This window comes from Hyperolius riggenbachi, chromosome 8, assembly GCF_040937935.1.
Source record: "Hyperolius riggenbachi isolate aHypRig1 chromosome 8, aHypRig1.pri, whole genome shotgun sequence".
Classification (NCBI taxonomy): domain Eukaryota; kingdom Metazoa; phylum Chordata; class Amphibia; order Anura; family Hyperoliidae; genus Hyperolius; species Hyperolius riggenbachi.
Genome location: NC_090653.1, coordinates 248,376,875 through 248,395,063, shown reverse-complemented (window position 1 = coordinate 248,395,063; position 18,189 = coordinate 248,376,875). Strand labels below are relative to the sequence as shown.

Below are 18,189 nucleotides of genomic sequence, written 5' to 3'. Positions count from 1 at the left end.
ACTTGGCAAGAAAGGCTTTGGACTTTTGACTGGATTCTCTAGGAAAATATCAGCCAATCAGGAAATAGGCAGACGGGGGTCGTATCATTGGAGTAAGATGGCTAGTGGTCGACATGGGTGGCAGAGTGCAGGAAGGTCTACAGAGGTGCCCATTTTTTTATTTTTTCTGTAGGCTGCAGAGTAGGATGTTGCAGTAATCAAGATGGGATTTGATTAGGGCATGAACAAGCATTTTAGTAGCCTCTTGTGTAAGGAAGGGACGTTTAGGATATATCTTGATTTGCAAGTATCATGAGGATGTAGTTAATTCAAGAATAATCGATGAGTCAAATATTACACCCAGATAGAAGGTATTAAGAGTTGAGGTTAAGAGGTCTTTTCTCCATTTATTGTGACCTCAGGAAGACAAATTAAAAGATAATGTTCTGTTTTACTCATATTAAATTTTATGCAAACAAGATGTCATGAATTAGGGCAGGTAAGATAGATAGCTAGGGATGCAATATAATTGTGTAGAGAGGCTAACACCTGAGAGACAGATTTGGGTGTCATTAGGATAGAAGTAATAGTGAAAACCTAATGAGAACATAATTTGCTCAAGGCCAAGAGTGTAGATGGAGAATGGAAGGGGTCCAAGAACAGAGCCTTGTGGTTCACCAACAGACAGTCAGCAGGTCTGGGGAAGAGTAAGTATTGCAGTAGGAGACAATGAAATAACACCCAGACAGGTAAGTGGGACTGCAAGAAATTGCACCAGATCTATAAAGTGGAGATCAGGTTGAATGCACCTTTATAAATATAGTGATCATGAATTTTGGCTGAAGTTCTGCTGAAATTGGATATAATTATAAATAGGGATCAGGCTGAGAAGTGTCAATCTTTTCTGTTAACAGTTTTCTAAATCTGGTGATCTGAAAAGTGCAGTTATTTCTGCAAAATCAATAGCATGTTTCTGGTTAAAGACCTGTTTGCGTTCTTTATAAATAGGTCCCTTACTTCAAACACCCTTTTTGTCAGTAACCTGCAGACCACCATACTAAGACGTAGAGGTTTACAGATGCAATACAAGTCATTAGATCACAAAGGTGGAAACATGCTTGCCATATCGTGAGTGTTTTGCCCCACTTAGGACAAGCGCTGTAATTACAGCGCAGGAGATTTGGGTGCAGCCGGCGCCACAGTAGCCCATAATAGGAATTACGGCTATAGCGGTGCACAGTGAGTAGCTTTGGCTCTGTCAGAAGACGGAGAAGAAGTTACATTTAAAACACTGTAATTCAGCCTCCAGCAATAGCTGAAAGCCGAATTACATTATTCCCCACCATCCACGTGGACCTGGAGGGGGAATAGTATTCAACGCCGCCGGGAACTTGTGCAGCAGCAGAATAAGCCATACTGGCTGTATCCTGCGCTCAAATCTCCCGGCGGCCAGTGCATATGAATGTCACTTAAGATGCATACACACATGCAATTTTGATTAGCCAATCACTGACCAAATTTAGCACCTCCATGTAGTATTGCATACCTGGTGATGATCCACCGGAAGTGCCCGATTTACTGCCAGAGCAACAGCAACTTATCGGGCAACATGCGCAGCGACGTGCGGCGAACCGGAAGTCAAGCAAGTCTATGGCAGCGCAGTTTTTTTTTAAGTTTTGTTTGCATTGTGCCGCGCATGCGCGGAAGCGTATTTTTTCAATACACTTCTGCGCAATTCTAATCTCAGTCACAGGAAGTGAGCGCTAGAGAGACTCACTTCCTGCTTGGCTTGCTGCCAGAAGGAAGATTATCACACATTGCCACCGTAATCCCCGAAGGGCTATTTTTAGTGTTGCGATGCGATCGTCGCACTGCAGCGCTCCCACAACGCTGGTTTCCAGTGTGAAACTGGCCTGAGGACCTACAGAATTTGAATACTATGAACAGATGGTGTAGGGAAGCTCTCATACAACATGCAAGTGGTAAAATCTAGCCAATCAAAAATGGATGTGAGTAAATGGACTTGATGAACAGATGTCTTTTTTCAACCAAACTAACTATGTTACTATATATAGCTGGGACTACACTTTTTTTTTTCAAAATTGCATTAAAACTAATAAACCAATGATAGTCAATGGGATAGTTCACGCTTGAATGGGAATTTTGCATGAGGGAAAAAAAAATAAAAATAAAAAAATAAAATAAACTTACCCTACATCTTGCATCATAATATCGCAATCATGTGCACGTTGACATTAACAATGATTAGCTACTGCAGAATAACGCACACAATTAAAAGAAAACAAGCACGCATAGGGCTTGATTCACTAAACCATGATAACTCAAATATCACACCTTATCAAAGTTAACACACCTTATCAGAGTAGAATAGCGAGCGCTACGAACCCGCAGGGGCTCAGGGCTGGACAAGTGCCATTGCCAATTAACAGGCATAAGTTTGTAGCGCTCGCTATGCTACTCTGATAAAGGAGGACTGTAGTCAGAGATATATGGAGGCTGCCATATTTATTTCCTTTTAAGCAATACCAGTTGCCTGGCAGCCCTGCTGGTCTATTTGGCTGAAGAAGTGTCTGAATCACACCCGAAACAAGCATGCATCTAATCTTTCCATTTCTGTCAAAAACACATGATCTGCTGTATGCTTGTTCAGGGCCTATGGCTGAAAGTATTAGAGGCAGAGGACTAGCAGGATAGCCAGGCAACTGGTATAGCTTAAATGGAAACAAATATGGCAGCCTCCATATACCTCCCACTACAGTTCTCCTTTAGAGATGTCGCGAACCTCCGATTTTCGGTTCGCGAACTTCCGCGGAAGGTTCAGTTCGCGGAAAAGTTCGCGAACCGCAATAGACTTCAATGGGGAGGAGAACTTTGAAAAATAGAAAAAATTATGCTGGCCACAAAAGTGATGGAAAAGATGTTTCAAGGGGTCTAACACCTGGAGTGGGATACATGCCAAAAGTCCCCGGGGAAAAATCTGGATGTGACGCAAAGCAGCGTTTTAAGGGCAGAAATCACATTAAATGCTAAATTGCAGGTCTAACGTGCTTTAAAACATCTTGCATGTGTATACATCAATCAGGGAGTGTAATTAGAGTACTGCTTCACACTGACACACCAAACTCACTGTGTAACGCACCGCAAACAGCTGTTTGTGTAGTGACGGCCATGCTGGACTACTGCGCAACATGGCGAGATTGCTCTTCCTCACTCAGTGATGTCAGGTAATGTGTGACTTCCTTCTCAACTTTCCATGGCATTGTTAAAAAGCTTACGTTTTGTTTTTAAATTACATTTTCTACTTGCTGTGTACTTGTTCAGTACCGCTACAATGAGAATCCTGTGGAGGCGGGCAAGTCTGCCATTGTGACCCCGGGTAATGGCCGGGGAATGAGGGGTTTGAATCCGGTGTGGAGCCTGAGCAACAGCTACCACTACACATCCAAGGAGGGCAGCGGGCAGGCATGCACACCCGCCCGCCCCGAGGTAGTGACCAAAAACAACAATACAGGAGGAGGACTTTTGAAACCCTGCTGTGTATTTGAAATGAATGTACTTTAAATCCTTTAACGAGAACCAGTTGTGGCGGGCAAAGATGACACCACATTCCTTTCACGAGAATCATATTCAGGCGGGCAAGTCTGCCATTTGTGACCCCGGGTAATGGCCGGGGAATGAGGGATGGAATCCGGTGTGGAGCCTGAGAAACGGCTACCACTACACATCCAAGGAGGGCAGCAGGCAGGCATGCACGCCCGCCCCGAGGTAGTGACCAAAAATAACAATACAGGAGGCGGACTTTCGAGGCCCTGCTGTGTATTTGAAATGAATTAACTTTAAATCCTTTAACGGGAATCCGTTATGGAGGGCAAGTCTGCCATTGTCACCGCGGGGAATGAAGGTTGGATTCCGGCCCGAAGAGGGAGCCTGCTGAGACCCATGCTGTAGCTGCCCTGACCGTGCTTTGCAGACCAGGCATCTGTGGTCAGATGGACCCTTGAGCCAGCGGAAGACAAACCAAGTCGAAAGCATTTGCCAAGAATGTTTTACGGAGGGCAAGTTTTTTTGCCCTTTTTTTAAAATTTTTTGAAAATGATAGATGGTTGTATTTTTAAATTATTTGAAACTTTAGATGGTTGTATTTTTAAATTGTTTAAAAGTGTATCCATTCAAGTGCAAGTTATGCACTGACTGCCAGGTATAATGTGCAGTCACAGATGCAGTGAAAGGTATGCAGTGACTGCAAACAGCCGTTTGTGTAGTGACGGCCGTGCTGGACTGGTGCGCACCATGACGAGAGTGCAGGTGATGGTGGCTTTTCAGCCCATATGCTCGCCCGGCTGATGTAGCTGAATGACAGAACAGTGACTGTCCAGCTGATCAAATTTGGTCTGACCACAATGAAGCAACGACCTTATTATCTTTTGTGTGCCACCCCACCCGAGACACTTAAATAGCCGGCGGTCATTGCTTCATTGTGATGCGCAAGCCCCTTCATCACGGCAAGGTAATGATCACGAAGGGGGATGGGCACATGTACACGCACCAGAAAAATTAGTGTAGCGGCCGCTGCTAGCAACGGCCTTAAAAATTCAGGAATCCGCCTAGAGTCATGGACCCTGTTGGTAGTGGCGGAGAAGGCAGACAAGCGGCATGCAGGCAGAGATGCTGTGTGTGGGGACTGACTTAGTCTTCGGTCGTGCAGTAGCCCTCCGTGATCCATTCCTCATTCATTTTGATAAAGGTCAGGTACTGAACACTGTCGTGACTTAGGCGACTTCTCTTCTCAGTAACTATGCCTCCAGCTGCACTGAAGGTCCTTTCTGACAGGACGCTTGCGGCAGGGCAAGAGAGAAGTTGTATGGCAAATTGGGACAGCTCTGGCCACAGGTCAAGCCTGTGCAACCAGTAGTCCAAGGGTTCATCGTCGTCTTTAGTAGAGTCTACATCCATACTCAAGGCCAGGTAGTCGGCTACCTGCCGGTCCAGGCGTTGGTGGAGGGTGGATCCGGACGGACTATGGCGAGGAGTTGGACTAAAGAACGTCCGCATGTCCGACATCACCCTGAGATCGCTGGAGCGTCCTGTTCTTGCCTGCGTGGACTTGGGAGGAGGAGGGTTACTGCCAGTGGTACCTTGATTGCGTTGTGCAGCCACATCACCCTTAAATGCATTGTAAAGCATCATCGACAGCTTGTTCTGCAAGTGTTGCATCCTTTCCGCCTTTTGTTGAGTTGCTAAGAGGTCCGCCACTTTGTGCCTGTACCGAGGGTCTAGTAGCGTGGCCACCCAGTACAGGTCATTCGTCTTGAGTTTTTTGATACGGGGGTCCCTCAACAGGCTGGACAACATGAAAGAGGACATCTGCACAAAGCTGGATGCATACGTACTCTCCATCTCCTCTTGCTCTTCCTCAGTGACGGGACGCAACTCCTCTTCCTCCCCCCAGCCACGAACAATACCACGGGAACGTGGAGCAGCAGAAGCCCCGTGATGGCTGCCGCGGTTGTTCTCCTTCCGCCGCCTCTTCCTCCTCCACAGAAACACCTTCCTCATCATCACCATCATCAGAGTCTGACTCCTCTCCTTCCCCACACGACTCCTCTTCTTCCTCCTCCTCCCCCCTCTGTGCTGCCGGTTGTGGAAACATCGGGTTCGTGTGTAAATGGCTCCCACGACTCCTGCTGCCCTAACTCTTCTTGCTCACGCTCCTCCACAGCTGTATCCACCACTCTACGCACGGCACGCTCCAGGAAGTAGGCGTAGAGGATCAAGTCGCTGATGGTGCCCTCATCTCAACTCACCAGTTTGGTCACCTCCTCAAAGGGCTCCATGACCCTGCATGCATTTCGCATCAGTGTCCAGTTGTTGGGCCACAACATCCCCATCCTCCCAGATTGTGTCCTTGTACTGTAATGATACAGGTACTGGGTGACGGCTTTCTCCTGGTCTAGCAGGCGAGAGAACATCAGCAGGGTGGAATTCCAGCGAGTCGGGCTATCGCAAATCAAGCGCCCCACCGGCAAGTTGTTTCAACGCTGAATGTCCGCAAAGCGTGCCATGGCCTTGTAAGAGCGCCTGAAATGCCCACACAACTTCCTGGCCTGCTTCAGGACGTCCTCTAAGCCTGGGTACTTGGACACAAATCTTTGCATGACCAGATTAAGCACATGTGCCATGCAGGGTATGTGTGTCAGCTTTCCCAAATTCAACGCAGCAATGAGATTGCTGCCGTTGTCACACACCACGTTGCCGATCTCAAGCTTGTGCGGGGTCAGCCATTGCTCCACCTGTTTGTTAAGAGCAGCCAGGAGAGCTGCTCCAGTGTGACTCTCCGCTTTCAGGCAAGACATGTCTAACACTGCATGACACCGTCGCACCTGGCATGCAGCATAGGCCCTGGGGCTGTGTAGCTGGAGAGGAGATGGCGGCACCAGCCAAGGAGGAGGAGGAGGAGGATGACGACAGCGAAGCGGTGATAGCAGGTGGAGAGGAGGTGGCTGGAGGCCTGCCTGCAAGCCGTGGAGGTGTGACAAGTCGGTCCTCTGCGCAGCCACGTACTCCCTGCTTGCTGCCATCGGTCACCAGGTTGACCCAATGGGCTGTGTATGTAATGTAGTGGCCCTGCCCGTGCTTGGCAGACCAGGCATCCGTGGTCAGGTGGACCCTTGACCCAACGCTGTGTGCCAGAGATGACACCACTTGCCTCTCAACTGCACGGTACAGTTTGGGTACGGCCTTTTGTGAAAAATAATTGCGGCCTGGTATCTTCCACTGCGGTGTACCAATGGCCACAAACTTACGGAAAGCCTCCGACTCCACCAGCTTGTATGGTAATAGCTGGCGAGCTAATAGTTCCGCCACGCCAGCTGTCAGACGCCGGGCAAGAGGGTGACTGGCAGACATTTGCTTCTTACGCTCAAATACTTCCTTCACGGACAGCTGGGTACTGCTGTGGGCAGAGGAGAAGGAACCGCTGAAGGGAAGAGGCGGTGTGGAGGAGGGTGGCTGTGAAGGTGCAAGGGAGAAAGTGGATGAAGACGATGCACCTGAAGGAGAAAGAGGAGAAGGAGGGTGGCTTGTCTTTTGAGGGGTGCTGCTTTTCCTCAGGTGTTCTTGCCATAGCTGTTTGTGCCTTCTCTCCAGGTGCCTTCGTAAGGCACTTGTCCCTACGTGAGAGTTGGCCTTTCCACGGCTCAATTTTTGCTGGCAGAGACAACAGATGGCTTTGCTCCGATCTGAGACACACACGTGAAAAAATTTCCAAACCGCTGAACCCCCCTGGGGTGTTGGCGCTACGGTGGCATCAGCAGCTGACGTTGAAGGGCATGTTGGCTGGCTGGCCATAGCTGGTGATACATGGCGCCGGACACTGCCCCCAGCTGTTTCTGAGGACGAGCTACCTCTGCTTCTATCATTGAGTCGTCTCCTCCTACTCCTCTCTGACTCCTCCTCTGAACTGTCCCCCTGGTCATCTCCTCTACTGGGAACATATGTGGTATCCGTATAATCGTCATCATAATCCTCCTGGCCAGCTGCGCTTTCCTCAGACACCTCCTCAAGTGCACCAACTTCAGGTGGTCCACCATCATCCCCATCCACACACGTTACGTCCATACTATCGCCACCTAACTCAGACGTATGAGGTGGTGTACCTGCGCCTTCTTGTTGTTGTTGCAGTAGTGGCTGGGAATCAGTGATTTCACCACCACCATCAAATAACTCCTGCGAAGTGTCAAATGCAGCGGATGTGGTCCTTGTTGTAGCGCTGGTGGCTGCGGGAGATGAGGTGTTCTGTGTTAAATACTCAATCACCTCCTCACGATTTTGGGAAGTGATGGCACGTACCTTCTTCTGAGCACTGTATTTTGGGGCAGGTCCGCACGAAATCACAGCAACACCACCTCGCACAGCCACAGACCTGCTGGTGCTTGGTGGCCTTCCTCTGGGTCTGCCTCTACCTCTTCCTCTACCTGGTTTGTCCATTTTGTCCATCTCGGGGTTATGCTAGCTATATGCAGTGAGGTGGGTTCTCACTCAACACAACAGGTAGTTAGATGCAGTGAGCTGGGTTCACTCAACACAACGCTAGGTATATACAGTGATGAGGTGGGTTAAGTAAACACAACAGGTACTGGGTAGTTAGATGCAGTGAGCTGGGTTCACTGAACAGTAAAGGTACTTAACCACTTAAGGACCAGTGGTGATTTCGCTGATCTGTGCAGCGTGGGCTCTACAGCCTACAGCACAGATCAGCAAGGAGGCTGGGCGATCAGACTTACCCCATTTTTTCCCCATTAGGGGGATGTCCTGCTGGAGGGGTCTGATCGCCGCCGGCTCTGTTCATTCGGCGGGGGGGGGGGGGCTTCTCAAAGCCCCCCTCCGCAGCGAATTTCCTCCTCTGTCCCCTTCCGTCCCTCCCCTTCCTCCTATGGGCAGCGCAGGACGGAGATCCGTCCTGCGCCGCCTAGAGTCAATGCCGGCGAATCAGAATGCGGCGATCCCCGGCCAATCAGAGGCTAGCTATATGCAGTGAGGTGGGTTCTCACTCAACACAACAGGTAGTTAGATGCAGTGAGCTGGGTTCACTCAACACAAAGCTAGGTATATGCAGTGATGAGGTGGGTTAAGTAAACACAACAGGTACTGGGGTATATGCAGTACTGGGTAGTACAATGTGCAGCTCCCTGTCACACACACAGGTAGTCACTGAATGTGCTGGGCTGCTGGCAGTGGCACACACAATATCAATTAGCAAGGCTGTGCATGCAACAAAAGTGTCAGTTTGACACACAGAAAAAAAAAATGTACAGGTTGAGCTCTGAAAAGAGCTGTTGCTGGGTGCTTTAAAAGCAATAATAATCAGTCAGGAGCAAGCAAAGCAGCCTAGAACCTAACTAATCTGTCCCTAGAAGAACAAGTCTGCAGCAGCTGTCCCTACTCTGTCTCTAGCAGGCACACAAGTGAGGCTAATGGCCGCCGGAGGCTGCCTTATATAAGGGGGGGTGGGGCTCCAGGGCTTAGTGTAGCCTGAATGGCTACAATGTGCCTGCTGACTGTGATGCAGAGGGTCAAAGCTGACCCTCATAGTGCATTATGGGGCGAATCGAACTTCCGCAAAAGTTCGCCTGGTGCAGGCGAACGCGAACCCCCTAAGTTTGCCTGGAACCGTTCGCCGGCAAACCGTTCGCTACATCTCTATTCTCCTTTAAAGAGACCCTGAAGCGAGATTAAAACTCGCTTTTTACCTTATATTCAGCAGGGGCATGTTTGCTAAAACGCCGCTATCCCGCGGCATATCGAGGAGTCTTTACCCCCCAAATCCCCCCCCTGCAAAATCCACGACTTTCTTGGTAGTGGATTTTGCTGCTCATTGAGGCAGAGCTAAGCCCTGTAGCTCTGCCTCCATGCGCGTCTATCAGCCAGCAGATCTCCGCCTCTCCCCGCCCCTCTCAGTGAACAAAGAGGGAGAGGGGCAGGGAGAGGCGGCGATCAGCGCTGATAGACGAGCTGAGAGGCAGTTCTGCGGCCTTTAGCCCTGCCTCAACAGGAAGCAATCCCCGGGCACTACGGAGGGGATTTGGGGGGTAACCATGGCCCTGCTGAATATAAGGTAAAAAGCGAGTTTTAATCTCGCTTCAGATTCTCTTTAAGGCTGTTAACTTTGATAAGGTGTGATATCTTTTACTATCACGGTTTAGTGAATCAAGCCCATCGTGTGCAAAGAATTGCATGCAGAAAAATGCACACATTTTCTCCATTGACAAGTGTAGGCCCAGCCTATACAAAATGCACAATGTCGCATAAATAAAGTAAGTGGGCTGCTTGAGAATCAGGATATTTTTGCGTTCCTTTGCACTCCATTTTGAATTTTTTTTCCGTATGAAAAAGATAAAGTCGCACGGCAATCTGCTTTTTTCTGCATAACGTGTGAAAAAAAGAATTGCAAACCAAAAATCGGCATGGAAACCACAAACAAACTCAAAAGACATGCAGCAAAAGACACCTAAACTGAGAGGGATATGAAGGCTGCCAAACAGTATTTATTAAAGGGAGCACAAGGTGAGAGGGATATGGAGGCTGACATGTTTATTTCATTTTAAATAATACAGATTGCCTGGCTGTCCTGCAAATCTTCTGCCTAATACTTTTAGCCATAGACCCTGAACAAGCATGCAGATCAGAAGTTTCTGACTTAAGTGTGACTGGATTAGCTGCATACTTGTTTCAGGGTGTGTGATTCAGACACCACGGATGCCAAAAAGATCATCAGGACTGCCAGGCAACTGGTATTGGTTAAAAATAAATACATATGGCAGCCTCCATATACCTCTCAGTTCAGGTGTCCTTTAAAGGAAACCAGAGATGAGATAATATAAAAGTTTTGTACATATCTGGGGCTCCCTCCAGCCCCATGCGCACTGATTGCTCCCACGCCGCCTTTCCTCATCCTTCTGTATCGCCTGTATCGGGTCCTGCAACTTTGGCCAGTCGCAGACAGTCTGCGCAAGAGAAGTGTGCCCTCTGCGGCTGTCAGAGAGATACGTAGAGATCTCACTTCTCTTGCGCAGAGTGGCTGCGACTGGCTGAAGTTAAGGGACCCGGTCCCGAAGAGGGAGAAGACTAAGGACGGCGGCGTGGGAGCAATCAGTGCGCATGGGGCTGGAGGAAGCCCCAGGTATGTATAAAACTTTTATATTATCTCATCTCTGGTACAGAGTTAAAGAATGTGTTGCTGTCTGATTAATGTTATGAATGCTTACTGAAGGACATTACATGGTTAACAGATGTATTACGCACAGAGAAAACAATGTAGTTATCTGCATGACATTTACCCGTTTCCTTTCTAACATTTGTCTGAAGATAGCCATAGACCTGCTACACACAGGATAATATGCACTTCCTGGATGATCAACTAGCCAATCAAATGGCCAACCTGTATCAGATGTGACTTCTGCTACAGACCAACCAATAACTGGGTCAGATGTTGAGAAATCAGACATGCTGGTACATATTGATCGATTCCACATGCTATACCGTATCTGTGAATGATCAATTTGACACAGGAACAGGAAATTGCTGAGGAACAAAAGACTGGATAGAAGAGTCATTGTACATGTGTGTCTGCTGACATGCCATTCCTGTCCAATCAATTACCAATCAGCTGCCCCAGTGCTCGGGCTGGGCACTTGGTAGCGCTCTGTGGGAGCTGTGAAGAGGCAGCCACCCCGTCGTTGGATATCGCCACCATGTGTCCAAACATGAAATGCACAGTATTACAAATGCTGTTATTCAGCTGCATTTAAAGCGTACCTGAGATGAAAGACATTTTAAGTACCCATACTTACCTGGGGCTTCCTTCGAGACCCTGTAAAGAAAAACCCTCTTGGGGATACTTACCTCAGGAGGGGGAAGCCTCAGGGTCCCAATGAGACTTCCTTGTCCTCTGCAGCTGCAGGCAATCCAGCGCCGGCTCCACCGAACGTTTCTCGACAAATCCTGACAAGACAGCGCAGGGCGAGTAATAATTACCTCTCCACAATCCTGCGCAGGCGCACTAGCAGCTCTTCATTCAGGTAAGGCGGAAATAGCCGAACCCGATCGTATCCGCTGTACTGCGCAGGCGAAAACGACTCGTGTCTGCGCAGTAGAGCGGATACGATCGGATTCAGCTATTTCCGTCTTCACCCAAACGGAGAGCCGCTAGTGCGCCTGTGCAGGATCGCGGTAGGTAAATATTTACCTCGCTGCTGTTCAGAGGCTGCAGAACTGGATTGCTGAGACACCGGAGGACAGGGGAAGCCTCGTTAGGATCCAGAGGCTTCCCCCTCCCCAGGTAAGTATTCCCCAGAGGGTTTTTTTTACAGATTTTCTTTTACCACTTAAGCCCTCAGTCGTTTTCATTTTATGCATCTGAGCAATGTTCACCTCCCATTCATTAGCCTATAACTTTATCACTACTTATCACAATGAACTGATCTATATCTTGTTTTTTCCGCTACCAATTAGGCTTTCTTTGGGTGGTACATTTTGCTAAGAGCTACCTTACTGTAAATGCATTTTAACAGTAAGAATAAGAAAAAACTGAAAAAAAAATTATTTCTCAGTTTTCGGCCATTACAGTTTTAAAATAATACATTCCTCCATAATTAAAACCCCACGTATTGTATTTGCCCATTTTTACCGGGTATAACGCCGTTTAAATTATGTCCCTATCACAATGTATGGCGACAATGTTTTATTTGGAAATAAAAGAGCATTTTTTCCATTTTGCATCCATCACTATTTACAAGCTTATAAAAAAAAAATAGAAATATTTCATCTTTACATAGATATTTAAAAGGTTTAGACCCTTACGTAAATATTTTTTTCTTTTTTTTTATTGTTATGGATTTGTGTTTTTTTTTTGTTTTTTTTTATTAAACATTTTATGTGGGTATTTTTGGGAGCGTGGGATGTAAATAGTGTTTGATTTGGGGAAATACACCGTATGTGTATTTTAATTTTTTTTTACTTTTAGATGTAGTTTTACTTTTTGGCCACAAGCAACCTTGAGTTTGTTTACATGACGTCACTCTAAGCGTACAATGTACGGCTTAGAGGGACATAGGAGTCACAAAAAGCGAAGCTTCCGAGAGAAGTTGTCGCTTTTTCTGCGGGGGAGAGGGCACCATGGGCCGATTCATTGATTCCTGGGCTAACGAATCCGCGCACAAGCACACGCGCGATCAGCCGCAGGAGCGCACATGTAGAACTACGTCAAGGAGGACAAAGTGGTTAAGCTCCCTTGAAGCTGCCCAGTCCCTTGCCGTCTCTCCGGATGGATGCTGTCCCCCACAACATGGCCCAAAAGCCTGGCTGAGTCTCGCATACACAGCCCAGCGCACTCCCGCAACCGTGAACGTTCCGCGCTGCACAGTACTACTACAAGTCACACATGCGTGGCCAGGAGCTCTCTGCTGCCTGTCGGGCTCCCGCAGCTGCGAGCGTTCTGCGCTTGCGCAGTACTACTGTGCAGTTGCAGAACGATCCCAGGGACGGGAGCAAGACGGGTAGCGCGCCTAGCCATGCCACACAAGTGCGAATCAGCCAAGCTTTTGGGCAGTAATGCGGGAGTTAGGAACCAACCGGGAAGGCAGTGAGGGACTGAGCGGCCCCAAGGGGGCTTAACCACTTGAGGACCGCGGGCTTTACCCCCCTTAAGGACCAGACCCTTTTTTTCCATTCAGACCACTGCAGCTTTCACGGTTTATTGCTCGCTCATACGACCTACCACCTAAATGAATTTTGGCTCCTTTTCTTGTCACTAATAAAGCTTTATTTTGGTGCTATTTGATGGCTCCTGCGATTTTTACTTTTTATTATATTCATCAAAAAAGACATGAATTTTGTCAAAAAAAAATATTTTTTTAACTTTTTGTGCTGACATTTTTCAAATAAAGTAAAATTTCTGTATACATGCAGCGTGAAAAATGTGGACAAACATGTTTTTAATAAAAAAAAACCTGTTCAGCCTATATTGATTGGTTTGGGTAAAAGTTATAGCGTTTACAAACTATGGTGCAAAAATTGAATTTTCCCATTTTGAAGCATCTCTGACTTTTCTGACCCCCTGTCATGTTTCATGAGGGGCTAGAATTCCAGAATAGTATAAATACCCCCCCAAATGACTGCATTTTGGAAAGAAGACATCCCAAAGTATTCACTGAGAGGCATGGTGAGTTCATAGAAGATATTATTTTTTGTCACAAGTTAGCAAAAAATGACACTTTGTGACAAAAAAGAAAGAAAAAAAAAGTTTCCATTTCTGCTAACTTGCGAAAAAAAAAAAAAAGGAAATCTGCCACGGACTCACTATGCTCCTCTCTGAATACCTTGAAGTGTCTACTTTCCAAAATGGGGTCATTTGTGGGGTGTGTTTACTGTCCTGGCATTTTGGGGGGTGCCTAATTGTAAGCACCCCTGTAAAGCCTAAAGGTGCTCATTGGATTTTGGGCCCCTTAGCGCAGTTAGGCTGCAAGAAAGTGCCACAGATGTGGTATTGCCGTACTCAGGAGAAGTAGTATAATGTGTTTTGGGGGTGTATTTTTACACATACCCATGCTGGGTGGGAGAAATATCTCTGTAAATGACAATTGTTTGATTTTTTTTACACACAATTGTTCATTTACAGAGAGATTTCTCCCACTCAGCATGGGTATGTGTAAAAATACACCCCAAAACACATTATACTACTTCTCTTGAGTACGGCGATACCACATGTGTGCCACTTTTTTGTAGCCTAGGTGCGCTAAGGGGCCCAACGTCCTATTCACAGGTCATTTTGAGGCATTTGTTTTCTAGACTACTCCTCACGGTTTAGGGCCCCTAAAATGCCAGGGCAGTAGGAACCCCACAAGTGACCCCATTTTAGAAAGAAAACACCCCAAGGTATTCCGTTAGGTGTATGGCGAGTTCATAGAAGATTTTATTTTTTGTCACAAGTTAGTGAAAAATGACACTTTGTGAAAAAAAACAATAAAAATCAATTTCCGCTAACTTTTGATAAAAAATAAAATCTTCTATGAACTCGTCATACACCTAACAGAATACCTTGGGGTGTCTTTTTTCTAAAATGGGGTCACTTGTGGGGTTCCTATACCGCCCTGGCATTTTACGGTCCAAAACCGTGAGTAGTCTGGAAACCAAATGTCTCAAAATGACTGTTCAGGGGTATGAGCATCTGCAAATTTTGATGACAGGTGGTCTATGAGGGGGCGAATTTTGTGGAACCGGTCATAAGCAGGGTGGCCTTTTAGATGACAGGTTGTATTGGGCCTGATCTGATGGATAGGAGTGCTAGGGGGGTGACAGGAGGTGATTGATGGGTGTCTCGGGGGGTGGTTAGAGGGGAAAATAGATGCAATCAATGCACTGGGGAGGTGATCGGAAGGGGGTCTGAGGGGGATCTGAGGGTTTGGCCGAGTGATCAGGAGCCCACACGGGGCAAATTAGGGCCTGACCTGATGGGTAGGTGTGCTAGGAGGTGACAGGAGGTGATTGATGGGTGTCTCAAGGTGTGATTAGAGGGGGGAATAGATGCGAGCAATGCACTGGCGAAGTGATCAGGGCTGGGGTCTGAGGGCGTTCTGAGGGTGTGGGGGGGTGATTGAGTGCCCTAGGGGCAGATAGGGGTCTAATCTGATGGGTAGCAGTGACAGGGGGTGATTGATGGGTAATTAGTGGGTGTTTAGGGTAGAGAACAGATGTAAACAATGCACTCGGGAGGTGATCTGACGTCGGATCTGCGGGCGAATAATATTGGTGTGGGTGGGTGATCAGATTGCCCGCAAGGGGCAGGTTAGGGGCTGATTGATGGGTGGCAGTGACAGGGGGTGATTGATGGGTGGCAGTGACAGGGGGTGATTGATGGGTGATTGACAGGTGATCAGTGGGTTATTACAGGGAAGAACAGATGTAAATAATGCACTGGCGAATTGATAAGGGGGGGTCTGAGGGCAATCTGAGTGTGTAGGCGGGTGATTGGGTGCCCACAAGGGGCAGATTAGGGTCTGATCTGATGTGTAACAGTGACAGGTGGTGATAGGGGGTGGGTGATTGATGGGTAATTAGTGGGTGTTTAGGGTAGAGAACAGATGTAAACAATCCACTTGGGAGGTGATCTGACGTCGGATCTGCGGGCGATCTATTGGTGTGGGTGGGTTATCAGATTGCCTGCAAGGGGCAGGTTAGGGGCTGATTGATGGGTGGCAGTGACTGGGGGTGATTGATAGGTGATTGACAGGTGATCAGTGGGTTATTACAGGGGGGATAGAGGCATACAGTACACAGGGGGGGGGGTCTGGGGAGAATCTGAGGGGTGTGTGTGTGTGTGGGGGGGGGGGGTGATCAGGAGGGAGCAGGGGGCAGTTTAGGAAATAAAAAAAATAGTGTCGACAGATAGTGACAGGGAGTGATTGATGGGTGATTAGGGGGGTGATTGGGTGCAAACAGGGGTCTGAGGGGTGGGCAGGGGGGGGGGGTCTGAGGGGTGCTGTGGGCGATCAGGGGGCAGGGGGGGGGGAATCAGTGTGCTTGGGTGCAGACTACTGTGGCTGCAGCCTGCCCTGGTGGTCCCTCGGACACTGAGACCACCAGGGCAGGAGGCAGCCTGTATAATACGCTTTTTATACATTACAAAGCCTATTATACGCATTGATCAGCGGAATTCTGTATTCCTCCGCCCGCCGGCGCTGCTAAGTGGCCGGCGAGCTGGAGGCTAAATCCCCGGCCATCGATCCCCGGCGGAGGATCGCATCACGGATGACGCGATCGCTCCGCCCATGCCCGTACAAGGACCGCCGCCTCTGTGCATGCGGCGGTCCTTGCGGGATCCACTTTCCGGCCGCCCCTGTGCAGTGGGCAGTTGGTAAGTGGTTAAGGAAGCCCTCAGGTAAGTATAGAACCTGAGATGGCGTTCATCTTTTCATCACTTTAATGGCATTTATGGACAGCAGCGGTGGAAGGGGTGGGCTGAACTGTACACTTGTCAGGCAACTCCTGTGTGAAAGAGGCCTGAAGTATATTAGCTTTTTCTTTTCATCCTGTGAACACTCAAAACCCTTTTAGTGACATATTCCCAACCTGTACAGCAGAATTATCTACCCACTACACTCAATGGGGCTGGCTACCTGGATTTATTCAGGAATACAACTGCACCCTTCCCTTTATTACCCTTCCCTTCCACTGAAGCTCTGCTTTACATAAGGAACATGGACATTTCATATGTGTCTTGTATCATAAACATTAGGTAAAACTAGTAATCCCATCCAGGCCCAGTGTGTTACCTCATGTTCTCTTCCCCTTAGAGCCAGCAGTCTCCGCCCATCACACGCTCCGAGGAGGGAGCTGTCTCCGCCCATCATACACTCTGGGGAGGGAAATGTCTCCGCCCATCACACACTCTGAGGAGGGAGCTGTCTCCGCCCACCACACACTGAGTGAGGAGGGAGGAGTATTGATTAGCTTTCTTAGGCCTTTTGGTTTTATAGCTTCTTTGCCTGTTATCAGCTGTTCTTAGTTACTCTGGACAAATGTCTTATATGGGTTGATTTACTAAAGCTAAGCAATAAGCTTACACTAGATGTTTAGCTGATGTGGAAAACAACCCATGCTTCCATAAGGCAAATTGCACAGGACAGAAGGAAAACGTAGAAATGCATCCTGTATCTATCTAGAGAGTTTAGCCTGTGTAATTCATGTGACTAATCACAAGTTGTAATTTGATCCCTCAGCTGTGTCAGCTGACTACCATGACAGAGAACTAATTGGTAAACACAGGGTGTTAACAATATGTCTGCTTCAGGTCCGTATGTCAGGCAGCCCAGCCTCCCGCCTACCGACCATTAACATCATTCATGCGTTTGTCTTTAGAGCAACATATTGGTGAGGGCATATCACTGTGCCCATTCATTGTAGATATTGTGCAGGTCGGAGGAGAGATCAGACAGAAGAATTTAGTAAGCTGCTTTTTTTTCCCAGATGGAGAAAGTGGCTGCAGCTAGAGTAGCTTCTGAAAACTGTGAGGTGGAGGCAGGGCCGAGCCAAGGCTAGAGAGGCTCCAGCCTCAGGGCGCAGTGTAGGAGGGGGCACACAACTCACTCAGCAATCATTCCCCTATTATGTTTGAAGCAGAGAGAAATAAGAAAAGGGGATACATGGCAGTGACTGCAAGCCAGATAACTAGAGATTAAGGTGTTGGGGTTCCTGGGGTGCCTCTTAGTCTAATAGCAATCAGTGTGTGACGGCTGGGGTGGGAGGGATGGAGGGGAGCACTTTGGTATCTCAGCCTTGGGTGCTGACAGACCTTGCCACGGTTCTGGGTGGAAGGTAGAATTAAATAGCAGATCAGGTGCTCTGACTGAAGTCAGACAGGATTAGCTGCATGCTTGTTTCAGGGGTGTGATTCAGCCACTACTGCAGCCAAAGAGATCATCAGGACTGCCAGGTAACTGGTATTGTTTAAAAGGAAACACCCATATCCCTCTCAGTTTAGGTTCCCTGTAGAAGGCAGTGATAGCATGTGAGAGAAAATGGAGGCGGAGTCTGTATGTGCTGGAGCTGTGTGTGTAATGCATGAGTGCGTCAGTGTGTCAGTATACGTGTGCATGTATTTCACTGTATTTATATGTGTAAGCACATCTGAATGTA

General features: G+C 47.9%; 1 protein-coding gene across 1 annotated transcript in view; it reads right to left on the bottom strand.

Annotated features, from left to right (window-relative positions):
• Window positions 1-16,888, bottom strand: part of ENG (endoglin) — a 128,306-nt gene extending 111,418 nt beyond the window's left edge. Inside the window, exon 1 of the mRNA XM_068248553.1 lies at window positions 16,827-16,888. The gene's annotated coding sequence lies outside the window, so the exon portion shown is untranslated. The remainder of the gene's footprint in view (window positions 1-16,826) is intronic.
• Between the last annotated feature and the right edge of the window lie 1,301 nt (window positions 16,889-18,189).